The following is a 20,404-nucleotide window of genomic DNA, read 5'->3' on the forward strand; positions in this document are numbered from 1 at the left end:
GCTGGTTATTGTCTTCTGGATGCAAGTCTGTGTGTAAAATGTGTGTTGCTTGGCTGTGCAGGACTATAGGGGGAACCAAATCTCCAGTGACTCCTAAGGGGGTAGTGCTACATTACTCTTGTTCAATCTATATTTTAATAACATTTCCTACTATTGTCAAACATTATCCACAATTATTCTGTCTACATATATAACTTTTCCTTTTATCTGTCTAAGTTATCCCTCTATCTATCTATCTATTTATCTATCTATCTATCTATCTATCTATCTATCTATCTACATATATATCATTAAATTAGTTTTAAAGGCTCAAGGTTTTTTCCTTCATGTATTTTATGCATGAATGTAAAAAGCCTTCTGTTTCCCAGCCCCCTCAATCCTAACCACAGCCCCCACTGATCCAGAGATGTTCTCAACAGCCTCTGCTGTCTGGGGACTCTTCCTCCTTATTGGTTGAAACAGCAACGGGAGCCCATTGGCTCCCACTGCTGCCAGTCACAGCCAGTGAGCCAATGAGGAGAGAGTGGGAGGTGGGGCCAAGCTGCCGCTCTATGTATCTTGTGGACGCATTGAGCAGCAGCACCGGAGGGGACCTGAAAAGAATAGGATCGGGGCTGTTCTGTGCAAAATCACTGTATAAATCACATGTATAAGCATGCTTGTTATTTAAAAAAAATAATCTTTAGTGTCACTTTAAACAACTTGCATTTTGTTCTTTTGATTATTTAGCTACTTCAGTTCATCTGCTTTGGATTCATTTGTTTCACTTCAGAGAGACATTTCCCATGATTAATGGAAGGATCCCAGACCAGATGTTATCTTTGGCTTGACTTCAATACCTCAGGACTTCAACACGAGAAAATTAGGTTTTAAATATTCACACATTTAACATACTGAAATAGGACCACTATGTAAGAGGTCAGAGAAGCAGGCATTTCTAAGTGTTTCCACTAACTGCATAAAATGACATGTATTCTCTATCCCTTACGTGTACATCAGCAAAGAATTGTCAAACGATCAGTATGGATGTGTACCACTAGAATAAATAATAAAGTGGAAAATTCAGCTGGAACCATATTAACCTTCGAGCACTTACAATCCTGAAAGACATTGGGCATGACCCATGGCTGTTGTCACAGATTACAGGTGTATGTATCTGGTTGAAGACAGCATGGGTAAATCATGTTTGAGTTTCCAAGGTTATATGCTGAAGCTACCGCAGCCATGACAGAATTACTCATACGATGCTCAGGGCATTACACTCTGTGGGCTATTCATGAAAACATTTTAAAATATCTTGTTTACATCACCGATCAGATTTAAGGATGCTATAGAAAATGACAGTTTAAAACTGATTGGTTGTGTATAACAAGGACCAGGGACACAAACATATATTTCCAGGGAAATCAGAAGGGTCACGGAATCAGGGACAAACAATGGCAGAAGAACAGACACTGTTAGCTCTTGGTGCAAAGCTTTTGGCATTGATAAGAGATACAAAATGTGTGCTATAAAGGTTCTTTTCTCCTTCATTTCATCAAAACCTTATCTGTCATTATAATGACTTTGCATCAGTCTATTTCAGTGGTTCTTAACCTTGTTGGAGGTACTGAACCCCACCAGTTTCATATGCGCATTCACCGAACCCTTCTTAATTGGAAAAATAAAATATGATTTTTAAAATTCAAAACATAGGTATATATTTATACATAGGTGCACAAAATGAACAAAACCGTTAAGAACAAAGAACAAAACCATTAAAACATGATTTTCACACAAAAACAAAAACATAATAATGAATATTTACTGCACGAATCATATGAGTCGGGTGTGGGTCTTCACCTCTGCCGAACCCGCGAGACTGACTCACTGAACCCCTGGGGTTCGATCGAACCCAGGTTAAGAACCACTGGTCTATTTGGTATAAACATAATAGAGAACATAATAATTTCTTTATGTAAAATCAAATAACCCAGAAGACTGTACTTTAACTGGAACTTAACCCCTTCACGCCTAAGGGTAAAACAAATCTAAATGCCTAAGCACAATTTTGCAACATTGACATGTGTTAATAAAACCGTACATATCATCACAACTACTTTGTACATCTGGGTGAATTATACCTTGTTTTTTTCAGGACAAGTTGGGCTTTCCTTTGGTGGTAAATGGTAATGGATGTCTCCTGATTTTTTTTTTATTATGAAAGGAAAACTGGCCCAAAATAGTAAAAAAACAAAATAATTTTTTTTTATTTAGCTGCGTGTTTCTTATTACTACCATAACCTACCACCAAAGAACAACCCAAAATAAATTCTCCAGCTCTTGACGATCGCAGCAATACCATATATGTGTATGTTATTTGTTGTTTGTACCCGTAGTACAGCCCAGAAACAATAGTGCTCATTTTGTTTTTGTCTTTTTTTTTACCTAAAACACACTGACGCTGACACTAACTGACGTTGATACCAATTTTTTTTCTTAAATCCTGACCTTTGACCTTGATCTTTTGACCTTGACCTTTGACCATGACCTTGACCCAAACACTTACCCTGGCACTGAACTAGATCAAACCTTGATCTAGGTATTTTTTCTTTACTTTTTATTTTATTATTTAATATTTTTTTTTTTTTACAAACATTTTTTTCCCCTCTCTTCCATTCATAGAGAGAGAAAAAAACAATGGGGATGGGCTGTACAGTGACTGATCACTGTGATAGCCAATCAGAGGCTATCACAGCGATCATGTGACCCGGAATCGGGAGTCCCGGGTCCTGATCATTAGAACGGGACCCAGTGCTCTCAGTGACACTGCGGTGTTTGTGCTGGGAGTGCACCATGCGGCGCGCTTCCAGCATAAAGACAGGTACACAAATATTCGACCCCACGGAAAAAAGCCCAGTTTTGTGAGGACGCTTATTTGTTTTAAGTCAGCAACAAGGGGTTAAAGTTGTTGTAAAGGCTCAAGGTTTTTACCTTCATACATTCTATGCATGGAAGGAAAAAACCTTCTGTGTGCAGCATCCCCTCCAGCCCCCTCATTACTTACCTGAGCCCCATAGCGATCCATCGATGTGCCTCGGCTGTCCTGGGTCTCTGCCTCCTCATTGGCTGAGACAGGAAGCAAGAGCCATTGACTCCCCCTGCTGTTAATCACAGCCAGTCAGCCAATGAGGAGAGAGAGGGGTGGGGCCAATCCGTGGCTCCGTGTGTGAATGGACACATGGAGCAGCTGCTTGGGAACACTTACAATGTGGTAGCAAAAACGGGCTCTAATGTAATCCATCAATAGCAGGGCTCTGTCCTCTGAGCGATGGAACCACTGTGCCAGTCAGCAGCTGCAGGGGGAGCTTGAGGAGAGGTGTTAAAGATGGCTGCCGCTCTGTTCGGACCACTGGAGTGCATGCTGGAACGCATGTTGTCCACGGACCGGAAGTAACATGAGCATAGAGCGGTGACACGTTTTGGAGCATAAGCAGAGCTCCTTCTTCAAGACCTTAGAGGACAGAGCCCTGCTACTGATGATTACATTAGAGCCTGCTTTTACTACCATGTTGTAAGTGCTTTTAACCACTTTTATTAATACTGCACTTAGAAGCACCTTCCTGTTTCACCTTCTTCTGCACAGAGTTTGTCTTCACTCTTCAGAAGTGCTACTCAGTACCGGTTTCCCTACACACCATCCATCATCAGGTGCCATACTTCCACAGCATTGTCCACCAATGCACCCTGCTACCCGCCTTGCTTGGGAACAGCCTGCTCAGGTTCCCCCATAGCAAGCTGCTTGCTATGGGGGCACCCAGTAGAAAGGAAGAGGCAGGAACATCGGCAGGGGACCCAAGAAGAGGAGGATCCAGGCTGCACTGTGCATAACCATACAGCAGGTAAGTATAACATGTTTGTTATTTTGCAGGGAAAAAATGAACCTTTAATATTGCTTTAATTTAAAAAAAATAGCATTTGCTGTTAAATAGAAAGTATTTAGAAATGGTAACTGTGCTAAGCAGTACCCTTGAAAAATTTACCTTTTGTATGGAATTCCTCAGAAAATATAACAGAGCACTTCCTGGCATATGAGTGTGCCTAGGCACTTCTGTGCTTCCAGCCTCATAGCTGTATATCTGCAGTGTGAGATCTAAGGCACTGCTGCCTCTGGCTGCCAGTGTCAGATCTGTAGTGAGATTTGGTGATGTCACTATTGTACTACTCACTCTTCCCCTTACTTGGATGCTCTGAGAAGAGGAAGCAAAGCCCTTCCTCCTCTACACAGAGACACAATGCATTGTGTTTCAGCAATGGGGAAAAGATCAGATGCATGGTGGGCACTGGTCCTTTGCCCTCTTCATGCCTTTTTTTGAGCACAGCTTTTAGGGTTCAGTTCCGTTTTAATGTACACTGTAATTGCAGTACACACAGGTATTGTCTGCTTAAACCGCTATATGTTTGTCCTATCCTAACCCTAAAATTTAGACCAAAATCCAGGATCTGTGGGTCACATTTCTAACATACTTCTCTCTTGTCAAAATCCATAACTTTTATAAACTATATATTTAAATTAATTTTATATTTGTTCATATAAAATTCCCTGCTCTTTCCTCAATCCAGAAAACTGTGGCAGTGACATGCCCACGTTTAGCGCTTAGTATTTTAGCAAAGAATTGGGATGGACAGAGCTTATGTGTGTCACGCTGTAGTCTATATTGTATGACCCTGATATTGCGCACACAGACAAGCGCCAGTGTTGTTGTGACACCCCCTTTACCGAGAGCTGTCAGTGACAGTTCAGTCAATGAGCTGGGAGCATGCTGTGAGAGCTCACTCAGCACACAAACCTCATGCCGCCATGAATGCATATGTGCGGTGGCTGGGTGTTAAAGCCCACCTTTCATGCTGCTGTATATAGTATTTGCGTTATGTGGTTGACAAGAGGTCAAAGTATATCTATCCCAAAAACAAAAACAAAAATGTAATATATTGCAGCTCACCAGTCCTTACAAGTCAGGTTTTTTTTTTCTTTATTTTCCATTGCAAAAGGTTTTCAGTTATTACAATAGCAGAGAACACAGTGTGCAATAATAATTATATGGATTTGCTGGGTACAAACATCAAAAGTGTAGAACAATCAGTGTAAAAGTACTCAGTAACACTGATAAATGCAGCACAAAATCTAAACATTCATGTATGAAAAGAAGAAAAAAAGAGAAGAGAGAAAGAGGTGGTGGGGGTTTGCCTGCAGACACAAATTAAACACTCATCAGGCATGAGTGCTTAGGAAAGCCCATTAGGGGCAAGCAAGGACTCATCAAAATCTGGAGGAAGAAAATGGGCCACCAGAGCTTGGTGTACACAGATCCTTCAAGATGACTTAAATTTTTCCTGAATCATAACCTGCGTCACCCTATTTTCTTTCTGTTATATGGGACCCTATTTTTAATTTCATTGAGGCACGACCATCTTTGAGTTCCTTTGAGTTCCCATCTCCCCAAAACCCCTAGAGCAGGCAGGTGAATAAGAAGGAACAAACTTAACAATCCGTGAGGTGACCAATATACCACCATATGACTACTTTAAAAGAATTTTCAATAGTGGCCATGGTCTGAGAACAGGATTGGTGGCCTCCCAAATAGCTGTCCATTCTTTGGGTTCTGGAGTTGCACCATGGTCAGCTGCCCAATTACGGACATATGAGGGGAGATGCGGAAACATCTTATTAACCATGGGGGAGAACAGTCTAGATATGAGGTCTAGAGAATGGAAATCTTTAGTACACAAGCCTTCAAAGGATGAAAGTTGATCCAGGAACTTCTGTGATTAGACCATGGATAAATACAAATGTTTGACTTGAAGGTACCCAAACACCTCTGACTGGGGGATTCACCTACTGATTCTGCCAGTAACACACTTCCTGTCCTAGGGTGATAATGCTTAAGCTGGTCATACACTAGTAGAATTTCAATCAAAATTTTGCTTTCAAGAACCTTCATTCTATTTTCTAATATTTGGTGGAGGTCAAACTGATGTCCAGTCATCGAATATACAAAACATTTTTGTATGATTGTTCATAAAAATATTAATACGAACTTTCGTTCAAAAATCTAAAGTATGGGCAGCACTGTACAGTATCTATAGAGGAGCATTGGGAGAAGTGACAAATCTGTTAGTTGATAAGAGGGAAGCACAGGTAGAGAGCTCAGAAAGTGGTTACAGGTTTCAGGTTTTTTTACTTAAGAGACCCAAAGGAAGCAAACAGATTTGTCCCTGGTAATCTGGAAGGAAAGCAAATGCCACACACATGTGGCTGGATCCTTAAGATTCTGAGTTTTTTACAGCCACCAATCACATGCAAACCTACCTAGAAAGTTTGAAGGGAAGCAGAACGAGAAGTCACACATCAATGTCTACTGAATGTCCAATCTTGTTGACTCCGTCAGGTTTTCTCTGAATTCTATCCACAGCGAGATCAACAGAACTCAAATACAGTAAACTTTCTGTCTTCAGCACAGTAAAACACAGCAAATATGATCCTAATTAAAGTAATTGTAAAGCCATAGTTTTTATTTTTTAAACATAACAAACCATGTTATACAATGGTTTTGCACAGGGCAGCCCCGATCCCCCTCTTCTCACATCCACCGCCGGCACTCCTGCCCCTTCTCCTTGCCAAGTGCCCCCATAGCAAGCTGTTTGCAATGGGGGCACTCGTGCATGCTCACTCCCAAGCTGTGGCTCAGCCCCACCCCCTGCTCCTTCCTAAATATCTGTATCTGACAGCAGTAGGACTCAATAGCTCTTGCTGCTGTGTATGAGCCAGTGAGGAGAGCAAGAGCCAGAAAGACTCTGCTCTTGTGCACATCTCTGGATCAAGATTGGACTCAGGTAAGTATGGGGAGGGAGGTCTGGGGGGGGGGCTGCTTGCAGGTTTTTTTTTTACCTTGATGCAGAGAATGCATTAAAGTGTTACTAAACCCACAACAGTAAAATCAGTCTATGTATGCAGTAAAGCATGCTTGTTATACTCACTGAGAAACCTAAGGGGTTAATCCTCTGCATTGTGTAAAAAGGCTGTTTGATCCTGTCTTCTCTGATCCTTCCTGTTTTCAAGTGACCACTACTTATCTCCAGACTGAACCGTAGGCATGCACATGCTCAGTTTGGTGTATATTGCTAAAGATGTTTTTTTTTTCTCTTGGGAGAGTGCATGTGATCAGCTACAGAGTCTTGGGGGCAAATTGCACATGCTCAGTTTGATATGTATTGCTAGAGGTTTTTTTTTTCTTGGGAGAGTGCATGTGATCAGCACAGGGCCAATCAGCACTGTCCAGACAGAGGTCAGGGGATTTCCATCCTCCTAGAGCAGAAAGAGAACTCCTCCTACAAGCTTTAGCTAGTGCTGGGCTGGACACTGATAGAAGTCACAAGACTGCTCTAACTGCTGATGAGAAAAGGTATTTAGCAGTTTATATTTACTAAAATAATTGCATTTCCATGTTCTTTGTACTGTGGGAGACCAGATAGAGTGGATGCAGGGTCCTGGGTTTAGTAACACTTTAAGGTGAAAAACCTTCTGCCTTTAGAACCTTAAAGGCTCCATGCACACTAGCATTGTTTTAAGCTCCTAGAAGCTGTTATCCTATGTGTCCATGCACGCTATTTTAGGCTAGTATCCTTTTTCAAGGTTCAGCATTTTTAGCTTACAAAAAACTGCTAGTGTGCATGGAGCCTAAAGCTTTAGAAAGCATGACCAAAGCTAATGGAAACCACTATTGATCCCGTGAGACCAACCTTCAGTCTTTTTAACTGATCATGCTTTTTGCATACCATATATTTCACTATAAAAAACGTATTTCTCTACAGTGCATGCTGCAATTGATTTTGATCTAGCTGAAGTGCTATAGTGTTAATTTTATATAGCTGTATAAGTGTTCACTTTTTCTAGCTCTGCAAAACATGTTGACGTTGTATAAATCAATAGCAATTATAATATGTAGCTGGATCTGGAGCATAATGTACCACTCTCCAAATAACAAATGTGATTTATAAAGCATTCCAGCTGTTCAAATCAATGACCAGACATAGCAGAGATATAGTGGGTTATTCATCAGAGGCTGAGCAATCTACTCTGTATATTCCTTCTGATTATGGTCTTATTATTAAACATGTATGTTACTTGAAATTCTGCCACATTGGATTAAGAAATAGTGCGTTTTACTGTGCTCAATTTCGATATATTGAATATTATAGCCTAACTATTCTGACTTTTAGATGCGTTGTGTTGTATTAGTTTACTCCTGGAACTATAGTTTCTTTCCATATTCCAACCAGTTTCCACTCAAAAATGTTCTCTGTAGTATACAAGTGGCCGGGTGCTCTGCCAGCTTAGCCCCACTCTACCCCCCCACACCAAACCCCTAAACCCACCCCCCCATCCCAAGCTTAGGGAAAGGACTCAGGGAAAGGAATGGGATTGGATTGCAGCCACTTCCTCTCCCTTCCCCCTGGATGATGCAGGCAAGCAAAGGACACTGGGACATGTAGTCCCCTCAGGAGCACTACTCAATGAAAGCTATGGGATCTGAACTACAACGCCTACAAAGGCTGCTTAAATAGGAGGAGAAAGCAGGCAAAATTCTCTCAACAGTGCAGTGTCTTGGAGACAGACAGTGAGAGGAGCGTGCTGCAGGGTGCCATCCCAGAGACAGCGACTGTGCCATTGGAAGCCCATTGCTGAGGTCTTGAGAAAGGCAGGATGTGTTCCATCGAAACGTTGACATTCATTAAATTATGTTTGTAAAATTCTTCCTACAGTAAGTCCTATTGAGAGCACCTATTGCCTGCTACATATTCTAAGTACTTTTTTTTTTCATGGATTGCACCCAGGCCAATGCCACTACATGTCTATGTGGTGGTCCATCTCTACAATATATATTTACACACTATATACTGTATATATGCATGTTTTGTAGTGGAAGAATGCTGATCAATACAATCACATATTCAACAGGCATTAAAGTGTTACTAAACCCACAACAGTAAAATCAGTCTGTATATGCAGTAAGCATGCTCCTGATGCTCACTGTGGAACCTAAGGGGTTAACCCTCCACATTGTGCAAAAAGGCTGGTTGATCCTGTCTTCTCTGATCCTTCCCTTCTTCTGCTTTCCCCAATCCATCTGCTTATAGTACAGAGCCTTGGGGGCAAGCTGCATATGCTCAGTTTGGTATGCATTGCTAGAGAGCTTTTATTTCCTTGGGAGAGTGCATATTGATTCTCCAGATTGTGTAAAAAGGCTGGTTGATCCTGTCTTCTCTGATCCTTTCCTTCTTCTACTGTTCCCAATCCATCTGCTGATAGTACAGAGCCTTGGGGGCAAGCTGCACATGCTCAGTTTGGTATGCATTGCTAGAGAGTTTTTATTTCCTTGGGAGAGTGCATTTTGATCCTCCAGATTGTATAAAATGGCTGGTTTATCCTGTCTTCTCTGATCCTTCTCTTCTTCCACTGTCCCAAATCCATATGCTGATAGTAAAGAGCCTTGGGGGCAAGCTGCACATGCTCAGTTTGGTATGCATTGCAAGAGAGTTTTTTTTTTCCTTGGGAGAGTGCATATTGATCCTCCAGATTGTATAAAAAGGCTGTTTGATCCTGTCTTCTCTGATCCTTCTGTTCTTCTACTGTCCCCAATCCATCTGCTGATAGTACAAAGCCTTGGGGGCAAGCTGCACATACCATGTTTTGTATGTATTGCTAGAGTTTTTTTTTTCCTTGGGAGAGTGCATGTGATCAGCAGAGGGCCAATCAGCACTGTCCAGACAGAGAGTCAGGGGTCCTTCAGCCTCATAGGACAATCAGGGGAGAATGAAAACTCCTCCGAAAAGCTGTAACCAGTGCTCAGCTGGACACTGATAGATGTCACAAGACTGCTATATACTGCTGATGAGAAAAGATATTTAGCAGTTTATATTTACTAAAATAATTGCATTTCCATGTTCTGTGTACTGTGGGAGACCAGATATAGTGAATGCAGGCCCTTAGTTTAGTAGCAATTTAAAGCGTGGAGTTAAATGGTCACCTTTTTTTAGCCCCCAAAAAATCAATTAGCTCAGAATAGTCTAGTTAAAATGACATTTAACTCTGATTTAAAAAAAAAAATCCATTCATTCTGAATTGCCGTAACCAGCCAAGGCTAATTTGTAGTTTTGTCTTGCTCAGCTTTCCCTAAATGCAGTCTGGCTGTCAGTTCTTCGTTCTGCCACCAGGTGTCATTGACACCTCTGGCACTTGTAGGAGGAGTCAAAGTAAGTTTGCATTATGAATATTTCTACCCAACCATTAGGAGTTTCTTGTGCCAGTAGTACATGCTGTGTAAGTCTATAAATATTAGGGGTGAGTTGATGCACCTATTTACAATGTGGAATAATGACTGTGCCATTACGTTTAATTAGCATTCTAAAACCAGTAAGGTCTAATTTGGGTCAGTCCAACTCAGTAGAATTTTCAGCCACTTTAGGTGATTCTCACACATCCTAAAAAGTGCTTAAAATGTTCCTGAACCCAGGACCCTGCATTCACTATATCTGGTCTCCCACAGTACACAGAACATGGAAGTGCAATTATTGTAGTAAATATAAACTGCTAAATACCTTTCCTCATCAGCAGTATATAACAATCTTGTGACTTCTGTCAGTGTCCAGCCCAGCACTGGTTAAAGCTTGTAGGAGGAGTTTTCTTTCTGCTCTAGGAGGATGGAAATCCCCTGACCTCTGTCTGGACAGTGCTGATTGGCCCTGTGCTGATCACATGCACTCTCCCAAAAGAAAACAAAACCTCTCTAGCAATACACAACAAACTGAGCATGTGCATGCCTACGGTTCAGTCTGGACATAAGTGGTGGTCCCTTGAATAAGGGGAGGAACAGAGAAGAAAGGATCAAACAGCCTTTTTACACAATGCAGAGGATTAACTCCTTAGGTTCCACAGTGAGTATAACAAGTGCCCCTGCGTAAGGATCGTGGTGCCAGCCATCAGGCTAAGACATGCTGTCTGGCTAATACTAGACATAGGCATGCACAATTCTATGCGCATAGAAGATGGACTGCGTGTACTGTATATCACTGCCCACACATAGAGGTGTGTACCTGTCCACTGCTGCCAAGTGGTCTATTTAAATCTGAACTCTGTGCTAGTTCTTTGTTGTATGATCTTCAGCCTTGTTCCTATGATCCAGTTCCTGATATGTATCCTTGATCCTGTTACTGACCCAGCTGCCTATGTGACCTTGCTCTCAGATTACCCTTGTCTGCTGATGTTTGCTGTCTGCCTCCACTATCAATCCTGGCCTGGACAACAGACCAATCTTCTGCATAGTGACTCTTAACATTGCTGCCTAATTGTTGCTGATTTCTGCCTGTTCCTGACTCTGATTCTGCTTATGTTCTGGTGTCCTTCCATTCAGCTGTCACTTGACCAGTTGTGGGACATACTATAACTTCACCATCAACTGGACTTGGCATCTTCATGGTGCATCACCAGCTGTACCTCTACTCGTCAGAAACCAGCGCTCTTGAGTTCCTACTCACAGGGTCTACACCTTTCCTGCCCACGCAGACCCTGTGTTAACATCCAGGGGAGCTCAGATGAGAACTGTGCAAGAGGCCACCCTCATCATCTCAGGCTCTACATATACTGTAGGTGAGACCTTGCTATGAATGAAATATGGGGGCTACCATTTCTGACCTCTTTCTGAAAATGCTAGTTGCCTGAATGTCTTTGAAATCACCAAGAACAAGGATGGTTAAGACCCTGTCTTACCATCCAGAGGAGCTCAGATGGGGACTGTGCAAGAGGCCACCCTCATCTCAGGCTCTGCATATAGGTGACACCCTGCCATGAATGAAATATGGGGGCTACCATTTCTGAACTCTTTCTGAAAATGCTAGTTGCCTGAATATTTTTGAAATCAACAAGAACAAGGATGCTGTAAAAAGTGTCAACCTTGGACTATGGGCCAGGCTATGCAGCATCTTAACTTCTTACTTTAAGCTCTGCATACTTCTGGCCCTATGTCCTGTCATTTTGTTGTCAAATAGTACACAGTGCTTAGCACAATGAAACTTGGAAATACAGCTTAAGCTTGGATCTCAATGGCTTTGCAGAGATGCATTTAAAGAATAAAGTAATTCTAGGTGCTACAAGGTACTGAATTTTAAGTACTGTTGTACCTTAGGTACTTGTCATACTGGGATACGTTAATTTTCAGCACTTACCCTTATAAATCAAAGTGGTAAAACACATTTTGCCATGTTCATATGACATATCTAAAGATTTCTATAAGAGTTGGTAAAGCTTATTTGGACAAAGCCACACTGCTATATTGCACTGTTAGACCTCATGCATACACTCCAGACAGGCTGGCAGAAAGAAATCCCCAAAGTGCAGGGGGACTGCACTGGGGCAATGTGAAGCCACCCTACATCTTCACAGCCTGCTTTCACACCTGAGCATAGTGTAGGAGGTGGTATCAAAATGTTTTGAGACTAGTTCTCTAACACACCAACAGATGGCAGCACAAGGCTGCACGCACAGTCACACGGAGCTTCATAAATCAGTGTGTCATAAGACATCATTCTGTGTACATCGGGAGCCGTGCAGCTGGTGCTATTCTGACCACGTGCGTTACCATGTCTGCTATTTCATCATGGACAGCAAGTCAGAACAAAGGGCATTCAAGAAATTCTTTGTGAAACTAGGCAAATCTGCCACAGAGATGTTTGACATGATTCGGGAAGTGTATTCCGATACTGCAATGAATTTTGAGTGGCAGGCACTTTTCAAGAGCAGAAGAACATCACTGGAAGACAATAAGAGATCAAGAAGAACTTCAATGAGCTCAACCCAAAAAATGTTGAAACCATTTGGCAATTTGTGCATGATGATCATCAGAGAACAATCCACAACATTGCTGCCATTGTTGGTCTGTCATACGGAACAGTCTAGACAATCCTCACGTGTGATTTGAACATGCGCCATGTTGCTGACAAGTTCATCCCTAGGCTTCTGACCAAAGGGCAGAAGGAACACTGTGTTGAGTTTGCCAAGAACTCCATCAGCGTGCCATGGATGACCCGTCCTTCATGTCGAGGATCATTACTGGTGAAGAAACTTGGGTGTACAGGTTTCACACAGAGTTTCACGTTTGCTCTTTGTTCTAACTTGCTGTCCATGATGAATTAGCAGACGTGGCAATGCACGTGATCAGAATAGCACCAGTTGCACAGCTCCCAATGTGCACAGGATGATGTCTTTTGGCATACTGACTTATGAAGGTCGTTGCTCCCTATGACTGAGCCTTTTGCTGCCATCTGTTAACATGTTACAAAACTAGTCTCAAACCTTTTGATACCACCGTGTATTCCTGATCATTTTTAACCATTTTGTTTGGCATTTTACATGCGTATCAAGCTCCAGAAGTATGCTTATTGGGCTGGAAAAGGGAGGGGAGCAGTTCAATAGGAGCAGAGGATGAGTTCAGGTGTAAAAACATGCATATCACAAATTTACGGGCTCTCCCAATGCAGTCTATGGGACCAAAATGCCTGAATACACACTATACTATACATTTTTTAGCATATAGCAACTGATCATACAGGGATAATTAAAAAGAAAGGGATTCTGCATAGTCAGGTGTAGGGAAGTAAGCAGAAAAACACTTGTGAATGGGGATTAAACAGGACAATGGCAAGGTAGAAATGACTGCCCACTGAGAATATAAAGGCTTGACCTACTGTAACTGTAGCCAGTTTTGTTAATATAACAAGAGCAATTATAATGTCACTTACCCTTCTATTTATATAGCACTAACAACTGGAGACAGTACAGCTACAATAGAATTCTTGACAAGCAAGAAAACATGTATCCAACAGTCACGACACGTGTGGAACGATTTATATAAACTAAAACTGGGTATTGTCAATCCTTTCCATGTCATAGTTGTCAGTGGTAAGGATGACTAGAAATACAGCATAACTCTCAATGACCTTACTGTTCTGGTTGTCTTTTTTAGGTGGTCAGCCCTTTCTACTTCAGAGACATACATGTTCACATATTTAGAAATCTAAACAGCTTGGCTATAAGGAGCCTTTTACATAGGCGTGCTGATCACATCCGCATGTCAGTTTTTTAAGGTATGGGCAGCACAGTAGCTAAGTGGTTAGCACTTCCGCCTGGCAGTACTAGGGTCGTTGGTTGGAATCCCAACCACGACACCACCTGCCTGGAGTTTGCATGTTCTCCCTGTGCCTGCGTGGGTTTCCTCTGGGTACTCTGGTTTCCTCCCACACTCCAAAGCAGGGGCGGACTGACCATTTGGAAACTCAGACACTGCCCGAGGGCCCGGGGGTCAGTAGGGGGCCCCATGAGATGCCCCTGGTACCTTTTTCATAGGCTTTTTTGAGTTTGGGCAAGGACACAGGGGCCCCATGATCCCCTATTGTCCGGGGGCCCCATGAGTTGTCAGTCCGCCCCTGCTCCAAAGACATGCTAGTCGGTTAATTGGATCCTGTCTAAATTGGCCCTAGTATGTGTATGTATGAATGTGAGTTAGGGACATTAGATTGTACACCCCTTGAGGGTTAGGGACTGATGGGAATGTACAATACATATGTAAAGTGCTGCGTAAATTGATGGTGCTATATAAGTACCTGAAATAAATTAGGGAGACCTGATCAGGAACTCTATGTTATCCTATGGACAGCTGGATGTAAAAATACTTGCATGTTTACATCCAAATACCTTAATTTATATCTGTCCAGGTCCAAAAAATAAAAAAGCTCTCTGTCCTTTTCAATTTTTTTTTTGTTTTTGGATCTAAACATGATGGATCAGAGCTAATCTGATGCAAATGGACACAAGATCTAATATGGGTCTGGAAAGCTCCTGTATTTACATGCAGCAAAAAAATTCAAGGACATGGATGTTACAAAAGTGAACATCGTTTCCTACTTCTCTGATCCAGCAGATCTGTTCACGGATCCCCTGCTGAATGAAATGGACAAGCCCATGAAAGGAGCTTTTGAAAGAAGAGAAAAATAATTATTTGGTGCAGATTTTTTCTCCAATGTTTTTTTGTTGCACTCAGTCGTGTATTTGTTTCTTTTACCTTTGTTGGAATAACACAAGGCCTTGTTATGATTAAGAAACAGGTTTGTTTCTACTAGACACATTTTCTGGCTGGTTGCTCTTAGCAGTGGAATCATTCCAATTTTTTTTTTCAAATGTAGCCATATATGATGCAGTTTAAAAAATCCTGCGCTACACTGATGTTGGTGTGCCCAAAGCTGAAAACTTTGCCTCTGCTTTGATTTCAGAGATCTACCAGGCCATATATATATTATTAAAGGATATACAAGTAACCTGATTCCCTGAATGTTGTCCTGTTTAAACGTTTTCTTTTGTTTCTGAAAGCATCCCAATCTACACACTACATTACCAGTTAACAGTGGGCTAGAATTCAGTGTGCTTACAGCTCCATCTACTGGTGGAACAGTTTATTGCCTATTGCCTGGATTTACCAATACCAAGGAGCACAAATAACACATTTTTATCCAGTCCGCTTACTTTAAGAAACTTAAAAAAGTGCCCCAAATTTAGGAAGATATTACTTTGCCAATCCCAGTAGACCTTGTAGTACAGTAAATATAGAATTACACAAATAAATGTGTCAGATGCCCCTGAAGTGGAGCCCAAGATGTTCTTTATTAGCTTTAAATGCAATGAGTTGAGTTACTAAAGGCAAATAGGCTGTTCAATTTCCAAGGAAATTTTTTCATAGTTTAGTGAATGAGGCAAAGACTGGCTTCTGTTTCCCAATCACAAGTAGAAATGCTGTTTCTTTTTTTATGTATTCTTTGCAATGTGAAATTTCACAGCACTCACCAAACTAAGGGAAATTTTCCATGCAAAGTGAACAGCCTATTTGCCTTTAGTAAAGCTGGGAATGCATGTAACTAAAGTCGGACAAATGGCCGACTTTTGGTATGTGTGGACAAGAGGTGGGCAGTGTGAGGTGGGGGGCACCATAAAGAGGTTAGGGGAGGAGGATTTGTGTTGGAAGGGGGAATTTGGGGGTCATTATAATAGGGGAAATTTGGGAGTAGTAATGTGGGGGATTTGTGTTGGGAGGCAGGATAGGGGCAAAGATTTGTGCTGGGAGGGATTTCAGTAGGGAGGTGGATTTGTACTGGGAGGAGGGTGAATTTATGCTTAGTATGCAGATTAGTGCTCAATGTTTTTTGTGGGGATTTTTACTGACACATAATGCTCATACATCTTTGGGGGGGGGGGGGCACAATTTGGCATGGTCGCCCTGGGCTCTAGAATACCTTATCCCAGCTCTGTGTGTACTCCTCTCTGTACTAACGACTGGTTTCTGTTGAACAAAACTACAGAAAATATTTGCCATTTCTGGCATATACCAAAGTATACCAAAATGACTTGCGTTTGTCCAGTCCCTGGTACAAGTAAGTTATTCAATCCCAAAAAAAGGGGTTCTTTTTTTGGGCTTGAACCTTTTTTTTTGATATAGCAATAAAGGATATAAACATGTCATGTCTTTCTTGCTTTATGCATTCCTCATGAGTGGTCACAAGGTCTACCATTAAAAGAAAAATCAACCTGATGAAAACCAAGGCTTCCCACTAGAACTGTAATACATCCACAGGGCTGCACACATGCCCCAGCCACAAGGCTTTGCATTTTTAACTGCTGCAGTTTGACAGGCAGCACCACCAGTCATATGTGCCCATTGAGATCAACCCAAATGTTCAGGTCACAGTTGATGAGTAACTCCGCATGGTATAATTGCCATTTGGCAAGTCAGGAAAAAAGGGAGTAGGAGCTGTCAGCAGCTACTATACAACTTGCAATCCACCACAAATAGCTTTTCAGAGGGCGATGGTAAGCTTACCACAAATGTGAAAGAAGTCTTCCTCACTTTCTCCAAAACCTAAAGAAAAAAGTTTGGTTTATGTTTTACTTTGATGATATTAACCTCCCTGGAGGTATTCCCGAGTGTAGCTCGGGGTAAAATTTCAGTACCAGAAGCGGTAACCCCGAGCTAAACTTGGGCTTACCATGCGGCGTTGCTCCGCGATCCCTCGATCACTTACCTTGTCCTGCGCTCCCGCAATGTCCCTCCTGCAGTGTCCCCAGCAATGTAATCCGGCGGATACTGGCATCTGGGTTCCGTCCCCTGCAAGCGTTGGGACGTACGGGGGACAGAACGGCAGGAATTTGAATATGACAAAAAGTGACATTCACTAAAATAACATAGTAATACATTACTGTATCAAACCATTTCACATACATTTTGTCCCTACTGCTTTCTCCTGTGCCCTGCCTGCATTTTTACTGTTCTTTCTGCCTGGAAACTGAGAAACATCCATGGCGTCCAAAAAGCGTCCCTTTAGGTCAAAAGTGGTTTTAGACCAGCTAGAGAACAGTGATAGTAAATTAGAACTACTTGCAGAATTGAGTGTTGATTCGTGGGGAAATTTGTCATCAGACACTGAAAAGATTTTGCGACTTTGCTCAGTGATGTGCGAACTTGGCGCCATATTTCAAATTTCAGTGTTTTTGGTTTGATTATATTATTGAATTAAATTTATTATTATATTATTTTTTATGATTTATTAAATTATAATTTCTGATTTCGTGTTTCAAGTTTTATCATACCCGGGATGTTTACTAGACTCTTGTTCAGACAGATTTCAGCGAGTTATTCCTAAAAATTACAGGCCTACAATATAAAACACCAAATTTCCATGCAAAATAATGGTACCGCTTTCAGCACCAAAAATCTGAAATAATCATACCGCCAGGGAGGTTAAGGGAGCTAGTGTACAAGATCTTCTGACCTCTGTAGTATGTTGCCGACTGGTACTTAGACGTGGTGGCTGCTTTTTTTTTTAGGCTTTTCCCCTCCATTTTAACCTGGCAATCCTGCTTACAGTAACACATCATTTTCTAGGGTAAGAACAATCACTCACTGTATCTATGTAGGATCATTGTTGCTCTAGGATAGGGAGTTAGGACTACAGAGCACCTCCTTCGCTGTTCCATACATGGGGGAGGTTTTATGTAGTTATAACACTTCTTCATAATGTCTGAGATATACCAGGTAGATTTCTAGTCATTCTTTAGACAGATGCAAAGCACTTTTAATGATTTAACAGATCAAAAGGGAGCAATAAGAGGTTAGATTTACATAAAGGTCAGTTTATGTCAATACAAATGTATTGTAATTTTAACATGTAATACATTGCAGCATAACAATTCTTAGACGTGATGTCTGCATTAGTTTTTTTTTTAAGGCTTTTTTCACCTGGTGGGTGGTAACACCTCCTGTACTGGGGTGCCCCCACTCCAGATGGATGCACACAGAGGGCACCTTAGGAGTATTAAAGTCCAGTAGTTCAGCATCTCTATAGAAACATGTGAAACCCCACAAAAAAATGTTTCTTTATAAAATGATCTTCCAAATTAACAGGAATCCTTCTTTAAAAGGAAAAAAAATATTTGAACTCTTCTGTGAAATTCCCTAAAAAAAAAAAAAAAAAAAAAAAAAAATTCGCAAATAGTGCATTATCAAAAAACGATGTCAGGTACAGACAGGAAGTAGAGAGAAGACATTGCTAGAAGTGGCAGTAGAGGAAAAAATGGAGCATGTGCAGAAGAGTATTTAAATGGCCCTAAGTCCCACGTACACAGCCTCAGTTGAAGTCAGGAAGTGATAAAACACATCAGAAAGTGACATTGACAGGAAGTCACAAAGCGGCCATCTTGGAAGAGGTTTTGTCCATAGGAAATTGCCAATACTTCAAATGCTGTTTTTTTTTTTTTAAAGGTTTATGCTTATGGTACATACTACACTATATATGGTTATGTTTTACACATGATGAAGCTGATACAACCTGGACATGACATGGAATTAAGAAACATCTTTATACGCCATTCACTTTCAACCATCTGGTAAGGTGCATAAAAAGAAAAGGTGAAGGCAAGGGGGTCAACTTGCACAGCGTGAGCATTTGATAAGTGGAGGACGCACATACACGTTTAGCAGATTCCTTCCTTGTACGAATACACATTGATAATCGCTTATCATCTGGGGTAAGGTGTATAAGCCGAATAGGTGGTTTATTATTCACCTGTTATAATTATGATTTTGAGAGCACGTTAATTTATGGGGAGGTTATAGTTACACCCTCACTAGGTGGAGTGTGTGACACATTTGTGCACTTTATTTTGAAGTTGTTTTTCACAGATTTCCACATTTGATAATGCATTTTTGAAAGTTATGCATTTTTTGATAATACACTATTTGCAATTTTGTCTTTTTAGGGAATTTTACAGAAGCGTTCAAATATTTTTTTTCCTTTTAACGGGTTCCTGTTAATTTGGAAGATCATTTTATAAACAAAAATTTTTTTTGTGGGGTTTCACGTTTCTATAGAGACACTGAACTATTGGACTTTACGACTGACTTTCGAAGGAGAAAAGATATTCAGCATTGAGGGCATTTCACAATATTATTTTTGGGATAGCACCAATTTATTTATTATATTACCTTTGGAATATTGTTAAGTTGGGAGGAGGGCAGTGGTAGATGTACAAAGAGATTCAGATACAACAAATTAAAGCCAAACTCCAGCTGGCACTGCATGTATATAAACAGTTACAGCAATTGTAAGCACCTCTGTGTTAAATTATTTGTCGTGGGGGGAGAGAGTGTGAGTGTGTGTCCACATAAAAGAAAACTAATGAGGCCATCACATTTAACAATGGGTAAGCTGTAATAATAGTTTCCTCTTTGGGTTTTTTTTTACCACTTTAAACAATATTTTAACCTTTAATATACATCATGTCATGTTTTATTAGCTTTTTTTTTATACTACTGCCAAGTTTTTCAAAAGTAACCAAAGATTTGGTAGACATCAGTCTGCAAACTAAAGGACATGCTTACTTCAGAACTAGCCTGTCTGAAGTGGTGCTATGGCATATTACACCAACAGCATGATGCAAAGTGTACTTGCTGGGTATCATTAGCACCTTATGCTCATTTCATAGTTAATTTTTTTTCCTAGACACCATAAAAAAGATCTTTTGTCCAAAAAAAAAGTCAGCAGCTGCAAGTACTTTTATTAAAGACACTTACTAGTCCAGAGCTGTCCTCACCCTTACCAGTTCTTAGGGTCCCCAGATCCAATCTTGATTTCCTGCAGCTTCACAGCCAGTTCTCCATTGCACATAAAAGTCATGCTAAGCTTTGTGAATGGACCTGCAATGTGTCCCAGGATGATCCAGATTTGGGGGGGGGGGGGGTACAGGGAGGTTCAGTTCACCTAAAACGCT

The sequence above is a fragment of the Staurois parvus genome, unplaced genomic scaffold, assembly GCF_062004578.1.
Source record: "Staurois parvus isolate SC_StPar_1 unplaced genomic scaffold, SC_StPar_1.0 ptg000155l, whole genome shotgun sequence".
Lineage (NCBI taxonomy): Eukaryota > Metazoa > Chordata > Amphibia > Anura > Ranidae > Staurois > Staurois parvus.